Here is a 12,889-nt window from a genome sequence, read left to right as displayed (position 1 = left end):
GTATATGAAGTATTGTCAGTAAGTTTTTAGATAATTCCAAATTTGGTGGTGTAGTCTACAGTGAAGAATGATCTCTCAAACGATAATGGGACCTTTTTTAGGTGAACCGAGGAGTGGCAGATAGAGTATATTTTAGTTACATATGAGGTGTTGCATTTTGGCAAGACAAATTAAGGTAAGACTTACAGGTAGTGCCCTGTCGAAAGCTGCCAGTGAAGGAGAACTCCATTGAAATTATCGAATCCCTACAGTGAGGAAACAGGATTTTCTGCCCATCGAGGCCACACTGAACCTCTAAACAGTATCCCACTGGACAAACACCTGCCCTATCCCTCTGAGCCTGCATTTCCCATGGCTAATCCAACTACCCTACACATCCCTGGGTACGGTGCGCAATTTAGCATGGCCAATCTACCCTTATCTGTATATCTTTATACAGTTGGAGTAAAACATAGCACCCGGAGGAAATTCACACAGACACGGGGAGAATGTACAAACTCCACACAGCCAGTCATTCAAGGATGGAATTAAACCCAGGTCACTGCCCTGTGAGGCAGCAAAGCTAGACTCGTGGTGCAGGTTCTCTGTTCCTTGAAAATGCTGTCACAGGTAGACAGCGCAGTGAAGAAGGCACTTGGTGATCTTCCCTTTATTGGTGCGTGCTTTGAGTCGAAGCAGTTGAATGACATGTTAAATCTGTACAGGACATTGGTTTGGCCACTTTTGTAATATTGCCTTTAATTCTGGTCTCTCTACTGTCGGAAAGATGTTGTCAAACTTGAAAAGGTGCAGAAAAGATTTAAAAGAATGTTGCAGGTGTTGGAGGGTTAGAGTTACAGGGAGAGTTTTAATAGGCTGGGGCTATTTTCATGTGTTAAGGCTGGGGCTGGGGGGATCCTTAAATGGGTTTATAAAATCATGAGGGGCATAGATAAGGTAAACAGTAAATGTCTTCCCAGGATAGACGAGTCCAAAATTAGAAGACAAAGGTTTAAGGTGAGAGGAGAAAGATTTAAAAAGGGACATGAGGGACAACATTTTCACACAGAGACCGCTGTGTGTATGGATTGAACAGACAAAAGAGGTGGTGGGGGCAGGTACAGTTACACCATTTAAAAGGTATTTGGATGGATACATGCATGGGAAGTTTTTAGAGAGAGATGGGCCACCAGCTGGCAAGGGGGACGAGATTAATTTAGGATATTTGGCGGTATGGATGTCCAGACCGAACGATCTTTTTGCGTGCTGTACATCTCTGAGAGTCTATTGACACTTCAGTGTATAACACGGGAACAGGAGGAGGCTATTCAGCATCTGAATTTTGCCAATCGGCTTGTTTGGTCAATCACAGAGAGTCAAATACAAAAATACATCATTCAGATGTTGATGGTGCTTTACAGAAACAGGAGAAAGGCCTTTAGTCAAGAAAAAGCTGTAAAGAATGTGAGAGGCCATTCAGTCCCTCACCTCCATTCCACAGGAGCAGCAGGTGAACACAGAGCTATTGGAGCCTGTTACTCAGGAGCAGGAGGAGGACATGTATTTTCACAAACTTGGGATCAGGAGGGAATCATTCAACTGTTTGAAACTGGGACACAGGGACAGGAGACAGTCACTCAACTGTTTGAGACAGGGACACAGGAATAGGAGGAAATCATTCAACTGCTGAAAACTGGGGCACAGGGCAATCTGGAGGCTAGTGAGGCCCCAGGATCCTGTTACGCAGGAACAGGAGGAGTTGATTCACTCCCCACCAGTGTGGGACACTGGGAGAGAAGGGGCGTTTGCTTGGAACAAAGAGAAATATATGAGAAGTTGCATCAGTGGCCCATTCAATCCTGCCCCACCATTCACTAATACCAAGGCTGATCTGATGGTGATTCCCTCATTCCATTTTACAGAGCATCCCCTCTCTGCAGCCTCTGCTCCATTTGTTGGTCACGTTTTAGACCCAGATGCTGTAACAACAGTTACCATGACTCATCCAGAGGGTCGGGTCTAACTGGATGAGTCAGGATTTGAAGAGTCCAATCACAAGAATTAAAACAAAAATAAAGGCATAGCCGGATGTTTAGTTCTCTCACATTCGCAATCTAACTCACATAACCATTACATATTCAGGATGGATCACTGTGTAGATCCGGCTGGTGTATTGCTGAATGCAACCCAGCTATGTGCAGAGTGAAACTCTGTGCAGCCCACACCAATGCTGGATCTATAATCCTGGGCTAAATGTCCAGTGTGGGGGAGCTGTGCAGTCCGCACTGGATCATTCATATATAAACCCAGATTGTTGCATTGTTCGGTAACACTGTGTTAGATCGCAGCTCAGTGTGGGGAAACTTGCAACCAATGTTGGAACTGACAGGATGTGCAGCTCCCATCCATTTACAGCTCCATATCTCCACTGTGCCTTGATAAGGGATGCTGCGAATGTGAAAGTCACTGCGAGGAAGAGATGTAAATGGAAACAATTTAAATACCAATAGTTCTGATTAAGGCGCGTATCACTCTAGTATTTAAAGATGAAATAACTGAGATAATATCCAACGAGATTTTGTAAATGATGCAAACAATAAGAGGGGTTGGTAACGTTATAGTGGTTGCACTATAAGCCTTCAAATAATCAATGGGAATTCGAAGAAGAAATATGCAGGAAGACTGGCGAGACTTGCAGGAGCAATAGGGTTGTCATAATAGGTGATTTTAATTATCCTAACATAGACTGGAACTTCCAGAGGGTTAAGAACTTAGGTGGAACGTAATTTGTTAAGTGTGTTCAGGAAAGCTTCCACAAGCAGCATGTACAGGTTCCTACTCAGGAAGGGACAAACTTGACCTACTGTTGGGAAACAGGGCAGGATAGGTGACGGAGGTAAAGTCGGGGAGCATTTTGGGAAAAGTGACCAGAGATGTATTAATGTTAAAATAGGTATGGTAGGGAAAAGAATTGGCCCACAGATTCAAGTTCTAAACTGGGGCAAGGCGAATTTTGTTGAAATTAGACAGGGGATTGCAGGGCTTGATTGGAGGAGTGTGTTTCTAGATAAAAGGATCCAGGGCAAGTGGGAGGGCTTCAAAAGTGAGATAGCTCGAGTTCAAGGTCTGCATGTTCCTGTGAGGGTGAAGGGAAAGTGAGGCTGGAAGAGAGAACCCTGGATGACAAGAAATATTGAGTCTCTCACCAGAAAGAAAGGAGGCGTCACTCAAGTACAGGCAGCTGGTTCCAAGGGAATGTCTGGAGGTACACAGGGGTTACAGTAGTTTACAGAAGAAGGAAATCAGCAGGGCTAAAATGGGGTATGAGATAGCCTTGGCTGAGCAGATTAAGATGAATCCAAATTCAGTATAGTAAATAAAAAGAACAACTAGACAGAGATAGGACGCCTTAAAATCCAAAATGGGCATGCATGTGTAAAACCTCAAGAGATGGGTGAGGTCCTCAATTTCCCCTCTGTGTTTATCATGAAGAAAGACATGAAGACCTGTGACCTTTGGGAGGTTAGTTGCGATATCTTGGTAGAGTCAATATCACAGTAGAGGTGTTGTTGGACATATTACAATGCATAAAGTCAGATAAATCTCTTGGTCCTAACCAGATATATCTAAGAGCACTGCACAAGGCGAGAGACGGTAGTTCAGGGGCAAGGTCTCGGAAGACTGGGCAGTAGCAAATGTAGTGCCCTTATTCAGAAGGGCTGCAAAGAAAAGCCTGGGAAAGATAGACCAATAAGCTTCACATCTGTTTCGGAAACCACTAGAGAAGGCTCGGAGATATAAGATATGGATGCATTTGGGAAGACAGAGCTTGATTTCGAGCAGTCAGCATAGCTTTGTGCGTGGCAGATCATGCCTGACAAAGTTTGATAGAGATTTCTGAGGAAGTGACTTGAAAGGTTGATGAGGAAAGATGGTGGACATAGTCTATATGGATTTCAGTAAGGCCTTTGATAAGCTTCCACATGGTAGGCCGCTCTAGAAGGTTAGATCACATGGTCTCCAATGTAAACATGGCAAATTGGCGACACAATTGGCTTAATGTTCTGAAACAAATGGCTATGGTGGAGGTAAGCTTCTAGCATGTGTTCAGAAGACATTTCCCATGTGGATGGACTCTCCTTTCAACATATTTTATCTGATTTATAAATTCATGCCACAGTCAGCAAGCTTTCCACAGACCAATCAAAAACATGGACTTATTTTATGGTTATCGATATCCAATCACAATTAGTCATTCTGGTTATTTCACTTGTCTCACCTTTTTGTATTCAGCCAAAGACAGCTTCCAAACACTTGTCTCATTATAAAATACAATTTCTAGCAGAGAACATTTTTGTATCAAGTACACCTTTTTCCTTGTCATTAAAATTTCTCTTGCCTTTTTTCTGCTTCTGATTCTGTGTGTAGCAGTTACACAGTCTCCCACTCAGTTGGTTGGATGGTTGGTTTGTGATGCAGAGGGAGGCCACCAGCGCAGGTTCAATTCCCCACAATTCCCCAGAGGTTATCATGAAGGGGATCCTCTCTCAACCTTACCCTATCACCCGTGTGATGACCTTCAACGTAAACCACCACGAGTGGTCTCTCTATAATGAGAGTTATTTGGGAGTCGAATCTATCCATATTAGCATTTTAATTTTTAGCAAAATTTTTTATTGAAAAAGATAATTTTTATTATTATATTAAACCAACAACAAAACAACTCAAAGAACTGAACAAAATTACACCCATGTGCATGTATATACAAAATAAGTTAAAGTCTCTAAACGGACAGAAGAAAAACAAAAATAAACAATAAATAATAAATAATAACAAAGTGATAGCTCTCGTTCTTCGAGAGCATCAACTGATACACATTCATATGTTCATAGTTCCTAAGATGTGATTCATTCACCAATATCGTCATGGCTATATAAAAGACCTTTTTAGAGTGGCAAATACGCCTGCATCGCGGTAATCCAGAAAGGGTTGCCATATCTTACATAAATCTCTGCTTTTCGGTGCACCATACTAATGAGAACGTCCAAAGGGATATTCTCCATGACGAGCTTACAACGACCCAATAGACCCAATAGGGTTTTCAGACATCCAACACAACAGAATATTCTTTCTAGTACATGAAGTATGGGGGAGATACTAAACGAGTATTGTGCATCAGTATTTACTGTGGAAAATGATATGGAATATATAAATTGTAGTGAAATAGTTGGTGACACCTTGCAAAATGTCGATATTACAGACGAGGAAGTGCTGGATGTCTTGAAGTGGGTAAATGTGGATAAATCACCAGGACCTGATTAGGTGGCCCCAGAACTCTGTGGGAAGCTAGAGAAGTGATTGCTGGGCGTCTTGCTGAGATATTTGTAATATGGATAGTTACTGGTGAGGTGCCGGAAGACTGGAGGTTCGCTAACGCTGTGCTATTGTATAAGAAGGGTGTTAAGGACAAGCCAGGGAACTATAGACCAGTGAGCCTGACGTTGGTGATGGGCAAGTTGTTGGAGGGAATCGTGAGGGCCAGGATGTGCTTGTATTTAGAAAGGCAAGGACTGATTAGGGATAGTCAACATGGCTTTGTGCGTGAGAACTCATGTCTCACAAACTTGATTTAGTTTCTTGAGGAAGTAACAAAGAGGATTGAGGAGGGCAGAGGGGTAGATGTGATCTATATGGACTTCAGTAAGGGTTTTGATGAGGTTCCCCATGGGAGACTGAATGGCATGGTTAGATCTCATGGAATACATGGAGAACTAGCCATTTGGATACAGGACTGGCTCAAAGGTAGAAAACATAGGGTGATGGTGAAGGGTTGTTTTTCAGACTGGACGCCTGTGCCAAGTTCAGTGCCACAAGGATCGGTGCAGAATTCACCACATTTTGTCATTGACATAAATGATATGGATACAAGCATAAGAGGTACAATTAGTAGGTTTGCAGATGACGCCAAAATTGGACGTGTAGTGGAGAGCGGAGAGGGTCACCTCAGATTGACCAAATGGCCAATGGGCTGAGAAGTGGCAGATGAAGTTTGATTCAGATGAAAGCGAGGTGCTGCGTTTTGAGAAAGAAAATCTTAGCAGGACATTTACACTTAATGGTAAGGTCGCAGGGAGTGTTGCTGAAGTGCGGGTTCAAAGCTCCTTGAAAGAGGAGTTGCAGGTAGATAGGATAGTGATGAAGGCGTTTCCTTTATTGGTCAGAGTATAGAGTACAGGAGTTGTAAGATCATGTTGCGGCTGTACAGAACATTAGTGCGGCCAGTGTTGGAATAGTGCGTGCAATTCTGGTCCCCTTCCTATCGGAAAGTTTTTGTAAAACTTGAAAGGGTTCAGAAAAGATTTCAAGGATGTTGCCAGCGTTGGAGGATTTGAGCGAAAGGGAGAGGCTGAACAGACTGGGGCTGTTTTTCCTGGAGCGTCGGAGGCTGAGTGCTAACATTATAGAGTTTTACAAAGTTATGAGGGGCATGGATAGGGTAAATAGGTAAAGTCTTTTCCCAGGGGTCGGGGCGTCAAAACGAGAGGGTATAAATTTAGGGTGAGAGGGGAAAGATATAATAGAGAACTACAGGGCAACTATTTCATACAGAGAATGGTAAGTGTATGGAATGAACTACCAGGTAATGTCGAGGAGGCTGATACAAGTGTAACATTTAAGACGCATTTGGATGGGTAAATGAATAAGAAGGGTTTGGAGGGATATGGGCCGGGTGCTGGCAGGTGGGTTTAGTTTGGTTTGGGATATCTGGCCGGCATAGACGGGTTGGACCAAAGGGTCTGTTTCCATGCTTTACATCTCTATGACTCTATGACTCTATGACTTATATTAATCTCTGTTTTTTTGCTGCACCATGCTGGTATGAAAGTCCAAAGAGATATTCTCCATGATGAGGTTACAAAGTCCCAACAGATCCGGGGAGTTTTCAGACATACAACACAACATAATATTTTCCCTAGCCCAGAAAGTAAGGATATATTTTTTCCCCATGTGCATCTGTGTAAGATACTCTGGGCAGGTCCAGGAAAAGAGAAACCAGGTCCATCTCCAATTCGGTCCCCTCGACCCACTCTCTCACACCTAACGCAGTGCTCCAATATATACGAAGCATGCAGCAGGACCACATGCAATGAGTAAGAGTGCCTGTAGTCATTCTGCATTTAGGACACGCTGAAGATAATCCCACTTGGAATTTTGAGGGAAAATCTGGGGTCAGATAGATCCTGTGAAGAATTTTCAACTGCATGGAATGGTCCTATTTCAGACCAAAATCCTTACAGCATTTTCACAAATATCCTCCCATGTCTCCGAAGACATCTAAACCCCCAAGTCTCTCGCACAAACGTCACGAAGCTGCACAGTCTTGTCTGAGCGGACACTATCCAACTAATGATAAAGGGTAATGACAGAGAGTGTATTCTTAGCAGTAAGAACCCACTTCTCTATGTCGGATCTATAAGTGTCTGTTCAAAGTAATTTTTTAATCAAATCTCTAATTTTGAAAAAAACAGAAGGCGTCTGTATTAGGTAGCCCATACCCAAGCAAGGTATCCCCCTCGCTGCCCACAGTTTATACCTGGAATCCATTATCCCAGGTTGACGACCTGGTATACCAATTATAGGGGTTAAGAAACATGGTGTTGGCTGTATTGCCCTCAATCTGACGGATTGTCCTTCATGCTTTAACAGTATTGATCATCATTAGTTTCTGAGAATACTCCATAAACGTTGTCAATTTATCTATGAACGACAGACTAAAAGGGTTCACTTTGTCTGAGAGTGCTCAATGTCTCGCCATATTGACGCCAATACCACAGCGGCCCAGGCACTCAAATACGTTGAAAAAAACTTAATTGATTGCTATTAATCAGGGTGATCAACTCCCCACAATCTTTGGGGCAGTTGCAATTTTGTTAGCTTGATAAACAATCGCTTATGGTGCCAAATAAAAGAGCTAAACCAGCCATTTTTTCAAAAAAAAACTTTGATTAGATTACTTACAGTGTGGAAACAGGCCCTTCTGCCCAACAAGTCCACATCGACCCGCCGAAGCACAACCCACCCACACCCATTCCCCTACATTTACCCCTTCACCTTACACTACGGGCAATTTAGCGTGGCCAATTCACCTAACGTGCACATTTTTCTACTGTGGGAGGAAACAGGAGCACCCAGAGAAAACCCACGCAGACAGGGGGAGAATGTGCAAACTCCACGCAGCCAGTCGCCTGAGGTGGGAAGTGAACCGGGTCACTGGCAGTATGAGGCAGCAGTGCTAACCACTGTGCCACAGTGCAACCCACATGCCTCATCTGTCTGGGAAACATCAAAAAAAGCATTCACACGGGGTGTAGGAAATGAGGAAGGACATTCATATTAATAACAGCTATCCGACCTAGCCAGGACTTTGGAAATGCCTCCCATCTTTGAAGGTCTTGTTTAATTTTGTCCAACAAATGGACATAGTTCACGTTACATAAATGATCAAAGACAGATGTAATGAATATACTGAAATAGGGAAACCACCCCCGTGACCATTTAAAAGGAAACCAGGATTTAGCCTCAGTATCAGGTATTTCCCTAAGATCTCCCATAGGCATGGCCTCCAACTTTGTAAAATTAATCTTATCGCCCGGAAAGGCAACAAGCGAATTAATGCATTGCATCACATGACCTACCGAAATTGCAGGATTTGATAAAAAAAACATAACACCCTCATCTGCATACAATGTCATCTTTCGTGACTTATATCTCACCTTTGGGGCAGATATGTTGACATCCCTACAGATGGCCTCCGCCAGTGGCTCAATCCCCAACGTAAACAACAATGGTGAAAGGTGTCAACCTTGTTGGCTGTCTGGAGAAATATTACTATTACTGGTTGGCACACCATTAGTGAGAACTGCAGCCAGAGGATCACGGTAAGTGACCCTCACCCACTTGATAAAATCTTTGCGTAGACCAAACCGTTCTAATGTACAGAAGAGATCCGGCCACTGAACCCAATCAAATGCCTTCTCTCATCTAAAGAGATCAATAATCCCTGGGCAGATTGTTGTTGACACTCTTGGATCATATTGAGTAAATTCTTAACATTGTAGGAAGATCTGCCGCCCTTTTTAAAGCCTGTTTAGTCATCTTTGGTAATGGAAGGCAGCAAAGTTTCTAGCCGTAATGCATGGGTTTCAGACGGGATTTTGAGACCAACATTTAAAAGTGAGATTGGCGTGTAAGAAGCACAATCCTCTGGGGTCTTCATTTCTTCAGCATCAGAGAGATATGAGCCTCTCTAAAGAATGGAGGGAGGGATTTGTGACTGTGTGACTGACGGAACACGTTAAACATCAGCCCTGACAATAGGTGTATAAATTAATTATAAAACTCACTAGGAAATCTGTCAGGAACGCGCACCTTTACATTCTGAAGCTGTTTCACACCCTCCTGCGCTGACAATGGTGCATAAAGGCACAACACTTATTCAGGGGCTACTCTTGGAAGACCCAGCTTCTTGAAAAATGCTTCCATCTTAATCCATCTATCCTCAAAATGTTCAGGCTGAAATAATTCGGTGAAAATCTCGGACAGGAGGCATTAATCTTTTTGGAATTGAAGGTAAGGATCCCAGTACCCTCCCTAATTGAGGTAATGGCTTAAGAGGGGCGTTCGTTTTCCTGGCATGATAGAATAAATACCTGCCTGGCTTATCACCATGTTCAAACAGCCTTTGTTTTGCAAAAGTAAGTACCTTCCTGGCTGTCTGTGTGAGCGTGGAATTCACTGTAGACCAAAGCATTGTGATCCTCTGCAGCTTAGCCACTGAGGGTCTATCATAGTCTGCACTCTCGGCTGGCCTCAGCTCTGCCTCAAACCAGCGTTCGTGCTCTCCTTTCTGCTGCATCCTAAGGATTAATTAATCCCTCGGCAGAAGCCTTAGCAATTTCCCATCGAATGGATGGCTTACTGGTTAGATCTGAATTTATGGCTAAGAAAGATCTGAATTCATTGCAGTGGGTGGCACGGTGGCACAGTGGTTAGCACTGCTGCCTCACAGCACCAGAGACCCCAGTTCAATTCCTGCCTTAGGTGACAGTTTGTGTGGAGTTTACACATTACCCCTGTGTCTGCGTGGGTTTTCTCCGGGTGCTCCGGTTTCCTCCCATAGTCCAAACATGTGCAGGTTAGGTGAATTGGCCATGCTAAATTGCCTGTAGTGTTAGGTGAAAGGGTAAATGTCAGCGAATGGGTCTGTGTGGTCGGTATGGACTTGTTGGGCCGAAGGGCCTGTTTCTACACTGTAAGTAATCTAATCTAAATACTCAATTAACCAACTAGTCTTAATACGAAAGAGATTGATTCGCTAGTGTCTCGAAGCTGTTATATTGCCCTTAATCTTAATCAATAAGTAAACTGCTTCATGGTCAGAAATGGTAATATTCCTAATTGTGCAGGATGCCACCGAATCTAAGATTGTTGCAGGAATGGGGAAGATATCAAACCTCGTGTGGCATTTATGCCGGTTAAAGAAGAAAATAAAACCCCTACATGTGATGTGGATCTGCCTCCAGATATCCACCAGCTCTGTTTCTGCACACAAATCCACTAATTGCTTACATTATAACGAGGGTATTGGGGCACCTTAGGACATTCTGTCCACCGTGGGGTCTATAAGACAGTTGAAATCTTCTACAATAATGTGCCACGATGCAAGATAACTGAATTTGGAAAATGCATCTACCAGGATTTTAAGAGGGTGCGCCGGGGGTGGGTGGGGAGGGGGTGCAATAAACATTCAAAATACTGTATTATTTACCATAGTTCAAGGCTTTGGGGATTATGAGCCTCCCGTGAGTATCAAATACAATCTAGTAGGTTAAATGGAAGATTTTTTTAACTCATTATGGCTTCTCCCCAACTCGTAATATGAAAAGAGGAGAAATAAACCCGATCAAACGCGACCTGCTGGAAAGTCAAATGTTCTTTGTCATCAAGGTGCATCTCCTGCAATAGGACAACATCCACCCTCTCTTTTTAAGACTAGAAAGTAAATTTTTCCTCTTTTCTGGTTAATGGCTCCCCTTAATGCTCCAGGTAAACCATTTAAGCACATCATTACCCAGAACACACTGTAGCAACATTTGAACTTGAGAGACGAAGAACTCGAATTACTGATCATTAATAAACAAAGTCTCATAGAGCTTAAAAACTACACAAACTAAAACTACTACAACTGCCAAATCTCAAATCTTTCCAAAACTAAGCATTTTAACTAAATGGCTGGGATGGAGTGGGTGAGGGAACCACTTTGCCCGTGCTGTGATGCAGAGCCCAACAAAGCAGACCTTCCAGATTGCTACCATCTTGAATTTCCCCTTATCATTTTATCGATATTATCATTTCATTTTGCATTTTATTCCTGGATGTGCTGGAGCAGTGTGATTTTTTTTACCACTGTCAGCATTTCCCCAACACTGCACATTCCTGCCATTCCCCGATAATCCTTGACTCCGTTATTCTTTATGAACATTCTGTCTGTGCCTCAAACATATTCAATACCTCTGCCTCCAAAGCTCTGCAGGGAAGAGATTTCCAAATACTCTCACCATTGAGAAAACAAAAAATAACTTCATCTGTGTATGAGATTATTTTTGTCTCCTTACCTGAGAAAGGATATAATCAAATTGGAAGCAGTTCATAGATATTTCACTTCATGTATTCCAGGGATGAGGGTCTTATATTATGAAGGCTTTCACAGGTTACTCTTGGAATGAGAGGTGATCTTATTGAAACATACAAAACCTAGAGGAGAGCGATCAGATAGATACCCACTGGGTGTTTGTATAGTAAAACTTCTTGTTGTTTTTATAGAATCTCGACATTGTGGAAGCAGGGCATTCCGTCCATCAAGTCCACTTGACCCTCGTAATAGTATTACCCCACCCCGCCCCCCGGACCTGCCCCCCCCCCCACTCTATCCATGTAACCCTGCATTTCCCATGACTAACCTATCTAACCAACACATCCCTGGGCGCTATAGGCAATTTAGCATAGCCAATCCGCTGTAAGCTGGATACCTTTGGACAGTGGGAGGAAACTGGAACACTGGGAGGAAACCCACACAGTCATGGGGAGAATGTTCAAAATCCACATCGAGGGTTGCCCGAGGTTGGAATTGAACACAGCAACTTGGTGATGTGAGGTAGCAGTGCTAACCACAGATCCACCATGCACATCCGTTAGTTCTATTAGTTACTTGTGGCTGACTAAAGAAATCTTCCTGACTTGTTCCTGTCACTGAACCCGACTCAGTCTGAGAACTTTATCATCGGCCATATCACCAACCTGGTTACATTTCAAATTATGTGTCAGCAGTGAAGGAATGGGACGAGAAAAGGAAACAGTGACACCTTCCAACCTTCGTCAGAGCAGGAATTAGGAGAAATACACAAAGTAGGATTTCAGTCAAGTGGGAATTCTCTTACCCAGAAGTTTGGGATGGCTGGATCTTTAAATTAAATCTAATCTGGCTTTGTCTGATTTTCCATGGACAGGTGAATCAGGGATAATGGTGCATGGAAAGAAACGTGCAGCTGGGATCACAATGAGATGAGCCATGACCTTATTTATTCGTGGAGTAGTGTCAAAGGGCCGAATGGCCCACTTGTGTCCCTCAGCCCTATGTTCTGATGTTCCATTCAGCCCTCAGACATGCTAAACAGCGGCCGATCGAGGCCACTCCGATGGTTAGGTGGAGTTTTGGAAATGTACTTGGAAAATCCAGACTGGATCAGGAAGTGGCCACCACCCCCACCCCCAATCCCTGTTTCCAGGCTTCCCCTCTTTGTAACTTCTGCTCCAGATGTGGGTCATGTTGCAGACCCAGATACGCTGGGAA

The sequence above is a fragment of the Chiloscyllium punctatum genome, chromosome 23 (genome assembly GCF_047496795.1).
Source record: "Chiloscyllium punctatum isolate Juve2018m chromosome 23, sChiPun1.3, whole genome shotgun sequence".
NCBI lineage: Eukaryota > Metazoa > Chordata > Chondrichthyes > Orectolobiformes > Hemiscylliidae > Chiloscyllium > Chiloscyllium punctatum.
Note: the sequence above shows the minus strand (reverse complement) of the source record.